Here is a 13,660-nt window from a genome sequence, read left to right on the forward strand (position 1 = left end):
CGGGGACCTGTGGTGATGTGGGGGGAGGAGGGAGGGATAGCATTAGGTGATATACCTAATATAAATGACCAGTTAATGGGTGCAGCGCACCAACACGGCACATGTATACATATGTAACAAACCTGCATGTTGTGCACACGTACTCTAGAACTTAAAGTGTATATATATAGAATGATGCTAATTTGTCACAAAATGCAACGGTGTTGTGTTCTTAATACAAGCTCCACAAGCTCTTTGGATCCACAACCACATGGGGGAGCAGCTGTATACCTATTGCAACTGGAAGTTCCTGGTCACACGTAATTCTAAAGTAACTTCTTTGTGACTAAGGCACAGTATTCAACATATCAGATTCAATACAAGGATAAAAAGCCTCTAATGACAAAAACCCAAACCAAATAATATCCTTAAAATTATAAAGAGGTAAAAATGTATTGTTTCCCCATAAGCTTAGCTATAATATTTTGCCACCAGCCAGAGTAAATTTTACCATATTATGAAGCAAATTCAAAACAGAAAACCACTGGAAGTGTGGATGAGAGAAATCACAGGTAAATCAAATTTCTTTTAATAAATCAACAAATTAAGAAACTAAGTGTAAGACAATGTAATCAAAGATCCTAGAACTGCTTGTCTGTATAGATCAACAATCTCCCTCTTACACATGTCATAATCCTCTTGAAGCCAACTGACAGGATGATACAATCTTAAACAGAAACAGAAGGAACTACAGGGATCATCTGAGTGAAATTCCTCACTTTCCAGAAAAGAAACTAAGTTCTAGAAAGAATAAGTGGATTTTCACTAACCATACCAATACTATAGATAATACATTTAAAGCAACACACATTGATTCACACAGTCCCTGGACAATTTACAGAAGAACTCTGGTCCTTCACTTCTAAAATTAGAGGTCGGAGGAAGAATGAGGAAATGGCCTGTGGGTCAGAATCCATGAGAATGACTAGACCCTCGATGTTCTCACATCTCTCTCTCTCTCTCTGCTTTAATGTATCCTGTACAACATTGCCACAGTATTGCTCCAGAAGGGCTGCAGAAATACAAACCAAGAATAAAGAATGTGAGTCCGTCTGAAGTGACCCCTGTGCCAGATTTTTCAGGGAAGTCTCAAGTCTAAGTACAAATAACTTGATGAAAATATTGGTATAGTGGAGATTAGGAAATCCCCTCTCAAGGCTGGATCACAATGAACTAGTATTAGGTTTTACAACAAAATAGGATTTCCAGTGCCAGTTCCAGAAAGCTCAGGCAAGAAATAGGGCATAGCGCTGTAAACAACAATGCTCTGGGAAGCCACTGAATCTCTGCTGAGCATCAGCACACATTCAGTGACTGACAAGATGCAAGCTCATCATTTTGTTTTGTGTCATAAAGGCATTTGCCTACTAATTAGGGTTTTGGAAAACTTCCCAACAATAATGGGGCCCATAGTCTTTAACGCTGCTCCCTTGAAGCCAGTGATTCAAAAACAAATCTTTTGACAAGGTAATTTCCCAAGCCATGCCTGAAATGTAAAACAAAAAAAGCACTTCACTGCTTAAAGGTGCTCCACCAGGGACCACCTTCCACCTTGGGTTTTCCACAAAAACTTGCCTCCCCAACCCTGTTACTAAAGTTGGCACTGAATCTGCATGCAGTCTCCCCCATTGACATCATTGTGGTGGCTGCACTAAGCTCCACAGCTATGAAAGCCAGCCCATCCCCTCCCTGCCACTGTGAAGTGGGTGTTCAGAGAGGACTGCTCCTGGAACACAGGTGAGTGGAGTCCCCAAAGATCCATGCAAAACAGCCCGGCCGGTTCCAGCAATTATGAAAAAATCCAGGCTCTCAGACCGCTGACCCTGATAAGTAGATGTCCTTGGTGCCACCTGGTATTGTAGTGACTCAGTCCATGTGCATCATCACCAGTAGGATCCAGCTTCCTGCTGAAAAGCCCTCTGTCCCGTTTGTGGATAAGACAGTGCAGCCCAACCATGGGACAGCTTGAGGAGGAGGCAAAAGCTGAAGATGGATTTTTGTACCTGGTTGATATGGTTTGGCTGTGTCCCCACCCAAATCTCATTTTGAATTGTAACTCCCACAATTCCCATGTGTCATGGGAAGAAGCCGGTGGGAGGTGACTGAATTATGGGGGTGGGTCTTTACTGCCCTGTTCTGATAGTGAATGAATCTAACAAGATCTGATGGTTTTAAAAAGGGGAGCTTCCCTGTACAAGTTCTCTTCTCTTGTCTGCTGCCATGTAAGACATGCCTTTCATCTGCCATGATTGTGAGGCTTCTCCAGCCACGTGGAAGTGTGAGTTCAATAAACCTCTTTCTTTTGTAAATTGCCTAGTCTCGGGTATGTCTATATCAGCAGCATGAAAATGGACAAATACACTGGCCTACATGGAGACAGCACTCTGGCTTTTTCTGAGGGCTGTTGCCGGGTTAGGTGCACAATTACCACTTGAGTATCTTGAAAATAGCTGGCAGTTTTCAGTTATTATACCACAACCTCTTCTCACAGACCTATTAGTGCATCTGAGACTGGGTTTATTTCTTCATATACTGGAAACTTTTGTTCCTTAGAATAGAAAATTATCATACAGAGTTTTATTTTGAGTTTTTCTTTTTATGCACTGTCCTCGTGGCTATATTCTCCAGGGAGCTTCTTCTTTTAGAAATCATATTTAATGAAGATATTTCCATATTGAAGTGAGGTGGGTGTGGTATTAAAGTAAAAAGGAAGGAGATGAAATATTTATTCTGCATTATGTTTGAAGTGTTAGATGGCTAAGCATTAAAAGCAACCAAATTAAATCCCCCCAAATTAAAGTAATCAGAACACCTGCTTCACTAGATTTTGCCAGCTGCCAATCTTGTTGGACTGAGCTAATCTGCTCCTCTTTCTGAAACTACTATGGTAAATAACAATAAAACTTGCTTTAATAAAGGCAAAAATGAATGAATGAATGAATGAATAAATGCACCTATAAAACATAATCCTAGTTGTTGAGGGGGGAGAATCTATAATTGTATTTTAGTGTGGCCTAAACTTCAAGAATTTTTTTTGAATTAAGACCAGTAAAAAAGTTTTCTTAATCTACAAAAATACAGAAACTACTAATGTGCATTATGAAAAGGAATTCTTTCTAAACAACTCTAAATGGGATAAAGCATATACTTTTAAATTTTTCTTTCTTTTGATTTTAAGCACACAATGCAGGCAGACAATAACACTGTAGTAATTAAATCAGCCTTTCAACTATAGCTGGCATTATAGGGACTGTAATTACTGGGTAAACACAGTGGCCAGTGTTTTTTGGTTTATCAGCTATTGTAGTATTTACACAGTCACTGAAGTAGCCAGGAGTAGTTTTTCAAAGCTTTCAACTTTTGTATGATACGTCCATCATTAGCAATTTATGTTGTTACTGTCATCATGCTAACTTTCACAGATATTTATGCATTTTAGGGGTACCAGAAAGATCCAGTGTAATCCAAGGGCTGTCAGCACATTCTCTGTAATTCTCAGTAGTTTACTGACTAAGCCATAGAAATAAAACACTCATCTATACTTTTAAAGCAAGAGACAGTGCTTCAGCAATTCTGAAACACAAAAAGAAAGTAAACATCACTATATTACTGGTTACTAAGGATTTTTTCGTTTTTCTCTATTCTGCTACTAACTATAAAATGCTCAATATTTTTCAAACTTTCTTGTTTTAGATAGCAGAACTTTTTATTCCCAAACAAAATTTTATACAAAATTTCAATATATGTACTAGATAAAAGCATGAATGAGGAAACTACACAGCACCTCTGTGGAACCCTAGAGCTCTCTCACACATAGCATGAAAAGTACTAGTCCAGGCCACATTTCAGATCAGAGACAAAAATTCTCAAAGGAAAGATCCTGAGATCTTTTCAACATAAGGAAAGGCATGAACTCTTTCTAAATTTTATTTGAAGGGGCCCAAAGGAAAATTCTCACAAATAAATTAATCACAAAAAACTGTAACTTCAATCTCAATTTTAAAAATTACCTTTCTTTCTAGCATTAGAGGAACTTAACTAATTCGGTGACTCTTATTTACTTCGTCAATTCAAGTAAGATTAATTCTGCCATTTATTCTTAAATTGTATATATAATATGACCTCCTTTTCATAAAATGTTCTTTGCGCTCATTCATCTGCCTACTCAACCTTCTATTCATATAGTGCCAAAGAAAAACTCCTAAAGACCCCTACGCAGAACCCCTTAAAGTTAATAATGATGATCATTTTTAGATGTTAGGGATGGATTATTTTATTCTTTGTATTTTTCTGTAATACCTGAATTTTCTATAATAAACATGTGTCAAATATATTTTATTACTCATACAAAGTTCATTTCATAAACAATCACAATGGAACACCAAAAACTAAAAAGCATACTTCTCTATTGCCTGAACAACTGTTTATTTGTTTTGTTTTGTTTTTGTTTGAGTCAGGGTCTTGCTCTGACGGCCAGGCTGGAGTGCAGTGCAATGGCACAATCACAGCTCACTGCAGCCGCTACCTTCTGGGCTCAAGTGATCCTCCCACCTCAGCCCCTGAGTAGGTGGGACTATAGACAGGCACATGTCACTTTGTCTGACCACAGCTGTTTAATACTACATACTAAATCTAGGTGCCATGGAGTAAAAGAAAGTGACAAAAAAATTGCTGCTCAGAAACTATCATCTAGTTGGATAAACAATACTAGTAAATAATAAATAATTCTCTCTCAATATAAATCAGAATAAATTTAATAGCTAAAGTAAGTGCAATGAACCTTAAATTGCTATTGGAATTGAGAAAAAAAAATAAGATAATGGTATGCATTCCCAAAAGAATAAGTGAAAAACATGTGAAAGGACGACAAACCTTACCCATAAATTTAAAACACAGATTGAAACACTGAAATGGCATTTTACATTGATCTAATTTAGCAAAGACTAAAGTATGATAACATACTAGGAGTCAACAATTTCAAATAATTAAGAATAGCAAGAGAAAAGCACATTCATCTTTCACAGTCTTGGATGGAGAGAAATATTTCACTTAAAAAAATAAACAACAGCACACAGCCAATGATAATAAACAAGTGGCTCAAAGCTGTTTTTATTTCTTTCTTTCTTTCTTTTTTTTTTTTTTTGAGACGGAGTCTTGCTCTGTCGCCCAGGCTGGAGTGCAGTGGCACGATCTCAGCTCACTGCAAGCTCCGCCTCCTGGGTTCACGCCATTCTCTTGCCTCAGCCTCCGCAGTAGCTGGGACTACAGGCGCCTGCCACCTCGCCCGGCTAGTTTTTTGTATTTTTTAGTAGAGACGGGGTTTCACCGTGTTAGCCAGGATGGTCTCGATCTCCTGACCTCGTGATCCGCCCGTCTCGGCCTCCCAAAGTGCTGGGATTGCAGGCTTGAGCCACCGCGCCCGGCCGTGTTTTTATTTCTCTAAACAAGTAGAGAAAGGTACTCTCATACACTGCTATTTGGAACACAAATTGGGTAGCCCTTTAGAAGCACCATGCAACAATTTCTGTCAAAATGTAAAATGCAGCCTGGGCAATGTGGTATGACCCCATCTGTAAAACAACTAAAAAATTAGAGGGTGACGCTGCAGTGAGCCATGATCGTGCCACTGCACTCCAGCCTGGGTGATAGAGCAAGACCCTATCTCAAAAAAAAAAAAAAAAAGAAAAAAAAAAAGAGGAAAATGTATATATCTTTTGAATTTATTCTGATGGACTAAGGCTACCTAACATTTATTGAGCACTTACTATGCTCCAGGTACTATTCTAAGCATATATCATTTAATCCTCATGGCAATCCTATGAGTTTGATATTGTTATCAATACCACTTCAGAAATGAGGTCACTGAGCTTAGAAAAGTTAAATTACTTGCCCAAGGTTTCATAAGTAGTAAGTGGCAGAGTTGGGACAGAAATTCAGGCAGTCAGACTCTCAATTATGACACTATGTGCCCACATGTAACCAAAGATGAATGGCAGATATAAAGGTGCTTATTGTAGCATTGCTCATAATAGGAAAAAAGAAAAGAAAAAGAGCAAAGGAAAAACTAGATGTCCTTCAACAGAAGGGTGATTAAATAAATCACAGTACAGCTATACAATAATTGAAAAGAACGCAATAATTTACATATATGGAAAAACCTCCAAATTACGTTAAATAGAAAAAGCAAGAAATAGAATAATGTGTAAAATTAAAGTCTATTTGGCCTTAAAGAAAAGAGGGTAAATTAAACACACGAATTTTACTCTCAGTCTCCCCAGCACCACTAAAAACAATAGTAAAAGAATTGTTTTAAAAAGGCAAAACCAGTAAAGACAAAAAAACTTTCCTCCAAAAAACAAATGAACAAAAATGAGAGGAGAAAAGGTACAAAATATGAGAGCTAGAAAGCAAAGGAACAGGTGGTAACTGAATTTACAGTTCCTAGAAAGCTAACTCCTAAACTGATGGAGAAGAAAGCTGAGAAGCTGCCCTAGTTGCATTGCAAAATCACCAGCAGCCTTAGGAATTGGCACTAGGGGCCCCTAGAAGTAAAGGTATGGATGGGGCTAAAATCAGGAGGCTTGGTAGAGAGTGTGTTTAACCAGCAGTCAGGTCCCAGGCTCCCTTTCCCCACTCCACCCAGCCAGATCCCTGGTAGAAGACCAGAGGCCCCAATCACCAAACCAAAACTCACTTAACAGAAGCTACTCTGTGGGAATGCCTGAGGAGTGCAGATCTGAATTAAAATTAACAGTTATAAACAAGAGGAAGGAAAAGCTGCAGCTGACTACATGGAGCTTAAGCATTTAGGCGTAAATAATGCCACAGAGACCCAGCCTGGATAACTTGTTGCTCTGTGGCCAAAGATCCAAGAAGAACTTAAATTAAGTTTTGTCTCCTGGCAATTATTTAGCTGCACTTTTCACAACAGCAAATCACTTCACCAAACTCTACTAAAATTAAATTAATGATCTTATAGATCAAATGCTCTGAAGGTCAAGAAGTTTTGGAGAACAAAATGGGGAAAAGGCAAAAAGACAGACTAGGAGGGTTACGTTAAAAGCCACGGGCTAAATAAACCAAGGTTTCTCAACCTCAGCGCTGTTGACATTTGGGGCCAGAAAATCCTTTGTTCTGTGCACTGAAAGATGCTTAGCAGAATTATTGGCCTCTACTCACCAGATGCACCTCCCTCAAGCTGTGAAAGCCAAAAATGTCTCCAGATGATGCCAAATCATTGCTAAATATTCACTGAGGAGGCAAAAATCGCCCATGGTTGAGAATTACTAGGCTAGACCAAGCTTGTATTAACATAGAGAGGAAGATCTTTGGCAAAATGCGTGTTTCTGACAATCCAAAGTCCAAAGTCCTAATAAGAAATGGCCTAATGAGAAGGAGACCCTTGCCCAGCCTCAGAGGATAACCTGGGGCATATCCTTACTGTGCAAGTGTTCTCCTTCCACCTCTGGCCAATCTGGTGCTCATGTCGCCTGTGTGGCAGGTGGCATGAGAGTCTAACGAAAATAACGAAATAAGGCAAAACATTTTCCAACATCATCCCAGATTACTAATATTCTAGGAATCTCTAATCAGGTCGTGCTATATCCACTTCTCAGCCTGTAAACAAACATTTCTCTGGGGCCTCTATCTGACCAGCATGCTTTTATTCTCTGTTAATCTGCTAAATCATAATTGCCTCTCTAAACTGTTATAACAGTTTCTGTAAAACAGATGGAGCACATTTCAAAGACTCCTTTGAATGGAAATTTTCCATGCTGCCTATCTTAACTGAAGACATTGACCCAGAACCTTCCTGTGCTTCCTGATCCAGTAACCACTACCCATTTACCACCTATTAACCACTACCTATTTACAATTGCACAAATTCCCAAGTCTATACTTCCTACCGTTGGCCTTAATACACCAATGAAGGAAAGTCCATTAAATTTCTTGCTATGAAATTAAATTAAGCCTTTCAAGCTTCTTCCCAAACTGCCTCAATTCCCTTGACAGCATAAGGCTGAACAAAATATTCTCCTCTAATTACTTCTTTCTCATAGCAAAACAATTATAATACCAACTAAAAGCCTTTATAATACTGTGTTAAAAAAAAAAACAACAACAGCAAAGCTATTTACTATTTGTTATAGGATCATCAGTCAGTAGACGGCATAGTACATCTACCTTCTTTTCCAATGTCCCCAAGCCAGCCACTATCTTGTGATCATATCACTTAAAATCAAGTTAGTATAGAGGAAGATCTTTGTTTTACCTTGTCTTTTATCCCAATCCATCTTTCTTCTATTCCAATCCATCTTTCTTCTATCCCAATCCATTTTAAAAGCTTGTTCTACTTGCCTTTTCAGTCTCTTACTGTATTTATTTACAGGCAAGTAGTAATTCCTTAACCTTACTTTTGTCACTTGCCTAATTCAGTACACTTGCCAATGAACTTGACTTGTGTCCCCTTACCCCCACCCCAATTCAAATGTTGATGCCTTAACCCTAAAGTGACTGTACTTGGTTAGACATAGGGCCTTTAAGGAGGTAATTTAGGTTAAATGCAAATGAGCTCATAAGAGTTGGTTAGTACTGGTGTCCTCATAAGAGGAAGGGACACCAGAACTTGCTCTTTCCCTCCCAGCATGTGTACACAGAAGAAAGGCCAAATGAGGACACGGCAAGAAAGCAGTTGTCTGCAAGCCAGGAAGAAAGGCCTCATCAGAAATCAGCCCCAATGGCACCTTGATCTTAGACTTCTAGTCTCCAGAACTGGGAAAAAATCAGTTTTTGTTGTTTAAGTCACCGAGTCTGTGGTACTCTGTTACGGCAGCCTGAGCAGATGAATACAGACATGAAATAGCTATAGCAGAAAGATGTTTGTCTTCTATCATAGAAACCATTAAAGCTCCTAAGCCTACCAGTGTCATACATGCACACTTCCTTGGACATAGCTGGCTACGCTGATAGTGCATATTAAAATATGCTTTCTTCACTAAGCCATTATTATAGCTAACACCTATAAATAGAATCAGAATCAACCTAGAGTCAGAAAAAAAAGAGGCTTTCTCCTTTCCTAAAAAAGCCTTGTCCAGATCCCAGTACTGTCACTCTGAACATAAAAGTCATTTTCTGCCATAAAAATAAGAAACTACTCTCAAAGAGCTAACAGACTTGTGGAGATAAAAAGCACTGTGGAGTTTTTAGTCTTTTGCTGAATTCAGTAGCAGCGAGTTGGCCTCCCTGTCAGCATTCAGTGGCAGTGGCTGCTGCTCCTTTCCTCTTTGCTTCCCCTCCTGTGGCTTAACTACGCAGTACCACAGCACTCCTGAAGAGCAAAACACACCATCTCCGTAATGCCAGACTAACACAGAAGAAAAATTTACCTTCTTCTGGTTAGAATAACCTCAACCCAATGGCAACTGGTGAAGAATCCTATAATTGTTTTTTGTTTGTTTGTTTGGAGACAGAGTCTTACTCTGTTGCTCAGGCTGGAGTGCAGTGGTGCAATCTCGGCTCATTGCAACATCCGCCTCCCAGGTTCAAGCAGTTCTCCTGCCTTAGCCTCCAAAGTAGCTGGGATTACAGGCATGTGCCAACACGGCTGGCGAATTTTTATATTTTTAGTTAGAGACAGGGTTTTGCCATTTGGGCCAGGCTGGTCTCGTACTCCTGACCTCAAGTGATCCGCCTGCCTCAGCCTTCCAAAGTGCTGAGATTACAAGCGTGAGCCACTGAGCCTGGCCTCTATAATTGTTTTTATAATTATAATGCCTTGACACAACTGTAAGTTGACTTCAAGACATTCCACTTCTTCCAATCCTGGTTCCTTCTTTAATGTGGATAAGACTCAGACTCTCAGAGGAGGTAGGTTTTGAGCCTGCTATCTGTTCCTAATAAGAGAGAATAAAAGTTTCTCTTTCCACTCCTTTACATTCTAACTAGGCAACTAGAACGTATACTTTTACATTTCACACATCTGCCAACATTTATTCTAATTCTTGCCTCTGGAGCTGGTTATAGTTCTGGAGTTGTTCATAATCACAGATGGTAGTAGAAATAACAGGAGTCTCTTACCTCAGCTGAGTGGACTCCTAATAGGCCTGGTATAAAACATTCTGCTCAGCAAAACTTCGTAATAGTGCTACATACAGAAAGCGGCTGTTCGAGGGAGAGGTCATAGTCCTTACTCTGGCCATAGTGCCATTTTGTTCCCACCCACCAGTCTCCTTTAACAAAGATGTCTTAAGGAAAGGATCCAAATTCAAAGAAGCTCTCTCGAACAAACAGGATAACTTCAACAACTAGATAACCTCTGAACTTCATTGTACCTGCCTACTTTTACTGTCACTCAAATGTATTCTCCCTCACCATGTACATATGACCCATGACAAGGTACAGGGGTTCAAAGGTGGATAATAAGAACAGCTAGGAATAATTGGTACACCCAAAATTGTTGTGAATGAGGTCTAGCAATACTGTTTCACTTGCTTTGTTTGTTAAGTCACAGCATGAGCAAATCTATCAAGAAAAAGAACACCAAGCTACTCTCATCTATTAGGGCCATTTGTAAATATTCCGATTTTATCCAGATGAAGAAATGTTCTACATGTCAGTATTTTTATGTGTTTTTAGAATGAGTAGAAGCATCTTTCAGCTTTTAACTACATCAGTTAAAAGATCCTTAGATTTATCCCTAGAGACCCCTTGATTTAGGTTCTCTCTAGATTTAGTATATCCTTGCTGAAAAAAGAAGCCATGCTTTACAGGTCAGATTTAAAGGAACTGTGTTAACGCTTATGCATTCTAACTATGCTATCATTGTCGACGTCACTCAGAATCAGCCGCAACACTGGCACATCAAAATGAAATACTGCAAAATAAAGAGGCCCATGACCTTCATGAGTATGAGAAATACAGCTAATTAAGAAGAAATTAAAAGAATAATATAGCTAATTAAGAAAAAAAAAAAAAAAAGAAAAACTACACCTATTCCACAGAGCAGCCAAGGTGAGCTTGAAAAACCAGAAATCAGATAATGTGGTTTCCGATCATATTTAGAATAAATTTCAAATTTACAAAGCCTCACATCAGACCTACTTGCTTCTCTGACCCCATTGCGTAGCACCTTTTCCTTCTTTTCTACTCATTAGGTTATAATGCCATAAAACAGCACACACTTAGGAAGGCACGTTTTAGATGAGCCAAAAGGCAAGTCTGTGGCACATTATGACTAAACTAACCCACTTAATACTATCGGGGAAGAATTAGTAGATACCTTTAAAGACAGCTTGCCTCACACACAAATGCCTAACTATGTCATTCACAAATATTAACAAATATCCATTACAGAAAAAGCCAAGTATGTATCAGTGGGTTCTTTTAACATGTGGCCACCTGGGTCTGAAATAAATATTATACTGTAGCTCAGCACCGGCACTATTTTACATATGTAATAATAACTGTCACACTGGAACCTCTTCTGAAATTATAAACGCATGTGTCCACTTTAATATGCAGTGCCTGTGAGGTTTATTCCAGAAAACCTCAAACTTACTTGGAAGTCTCTTACATTATTCACAATGGTAACTTAGCTACATGATTTCAGAAAGCAAATACTAAAAGTAAGTGTACCAAATACCACATGTAAGGTAACTGCCATTTACACTATCCCTTTCTGGGAAATTCTCAAAGCACATCCTTTTCTGAAAGGTTACTTTCATAGGGTCATGAAGAATCTTCAAGCTTGTTTACACAAACCCCCTCCTTTCCTTCCCTCCCCTCCTCATTCTTGCCATAGCGAATTAAACTGCTGATGAATGCCTGACTAGGAGGCAGCAAAAATAGAGCTGCTGATGTCCCATGAAGTGGCCTGGTATAAACAGTATGTCCCCCTCCCCAAATATCCTATATTAGGATATTAGGTTGTAATCAACAGACTCAGTAAAATCTTCATATGAGCTCTGAATGTGAAACAAAGAAGGAGAAATAATCTAAGACAACCACAAGCAAGAGACATAGCAAAAGCCATGCAACAGTTTAAATCCTGAGTAAGCAGAAACCAGTCAGTCTTATGAAAAGCAGAGTAGCTGAGTCTCCATTTTGACATAGCATTAGAAGAGGACCAGGTGTTGTTCATGGAGGTGCTGTGGTAACCAACTTCCCTGAGCTGCATTTTATCCTATTTGACACATCCTAATTCTCCTAGAGGTCTTCTGAAATGGTTTCCTGTTCTTAATCTCCTCATGGAGTTTTTCCATAAATCTCTATTACATGAGCATATCTCTACTTCTTAGCACATGATGCTCTCTGATTTCTCTGCTAAAGCTCTTCTTTTCCTCATCTTCCCCAACTCAGTATGACACAACATCCCTCCAGTTACGCAAGCCAAATATCTGGCAAGGTTTTTAAAAAACTTCTTATTATGGATATTTTCAAATATTAACAAAAGTAAAGAGAATGGCATCTATTACTCACCTTTTGAGAATGTCAACCTTTCAACAATCATGTTTTATCTATTTCATACCACACCCCAGATCAAATAAGTTATTATTGGTTTTTCACTTTCCTCTCATCCTTCATAACCAGCTCACGGGAAAGTCTTATCATTACCTCTGAAAATTATCCAGAATCCATCAATTTCTCATTTTCACTAATACCACCTTAATCAAAGCCACAATCATCTCTCAACTAAGCTACTGCAACAGCCTTGAAATTGGTCTCCCTGCTTCTACTTTTGCTCCCTACTTCAACCTATTCCAAAGAGCAGCCAAGGTGAGCTGTCAAAGCCAGAAATCAGGTAAGTGTGGTTTTCCATTGCATTTAGAATAAACACCAAATTCACAAAATTTGACATCTGGCCTGCTTTCTTCTCTGCCCCATCTTGTAACAGTGTCAGTCCTGCTACATCACACTGGCCTTCTTTATGTTCCTTCAAACTCTCAAGCCCATTCCTGCCTTGAGATTTTGCATGAACTGTTGCCCTGGCCTAGGATCCTCTCTGTCAGATTTTCACATTGTTGACTCCATGTTGCCTTTTAGATCTCAGCTGAACTGTCACATCCTCTGAAAAGACTTCCTTAACCACCCAATCTACAGCAGTCACTTGATAACTTGCTATCACATTACCATTTGAATTCTTTTTCATCCATCTTTCTTTTTCATGTCTCCCTCTCATAGAGTATAAGCTCCTAGAAATAGGACTGTAAGAAGACCTATCTAATATTCATTCTTCTTTCTTAAAACAAAGTCCTGATTTTGTTCAGGTATCAACATCCATATTGCCATGGGCCTCAGGAGAAGCTGACCCTCTTACCCTCTAACTCCAATATGATTCAACAATGAATATCTCGTATCCCTTGCCAGTGATTAGTTCAGAAATGAGCATGTGGCCCAATCCTGGCCAAGAAGATATAAGGAAAAGTTTGCTACAGACATCTAAGAAAGTAGTTCCCTAATTCCTGAAAGAGTCATGAAAAGCCTGAGTCCTCTTCTCCCTCTAACCATTAATGAAGAAACATGTCCACACTACATCTGTGAGTGAAACAGGCATTAGGATGAAGCCAACACTGCATATACAAAGTAGACAGAAGGAAAGAACTTGACATATTTGAATTGCCTG

The 13,660-nt window shown here is 39.0% G+C and overlaps 1 protein-coding gene across 2 annotated transcripts in view; it reads right to left on the reverse strand.

Annotated features, from left to right (window-relative positions):
- Positions 1–13,660, reverse strand: part of RAB3GAP2 (RAB3 GTPase activating non-catalytic protein subunit 2) — a 123,803-nt gene that overhangs the window by 69,184 nt on the left and 40,959 nt on the right. The gene's annotated exons all lie outside the window — the stretch shown is intronic.

This window comes from Macaca fascicularis, chromosome 1 (assembly GCF_037993035.2).
Source record: "Macaca fascicularis isolate 582-1 chromosome 1, T2T-MFA8v1.1".
In the NCBI taxonomy this organism is placed as follows: domain Eukaryota; kingdom Metazoa; phylum Chordata; class Mammalia; order Primates; family Cercopithecidae; genus Macaca; species Macaca fascicularis.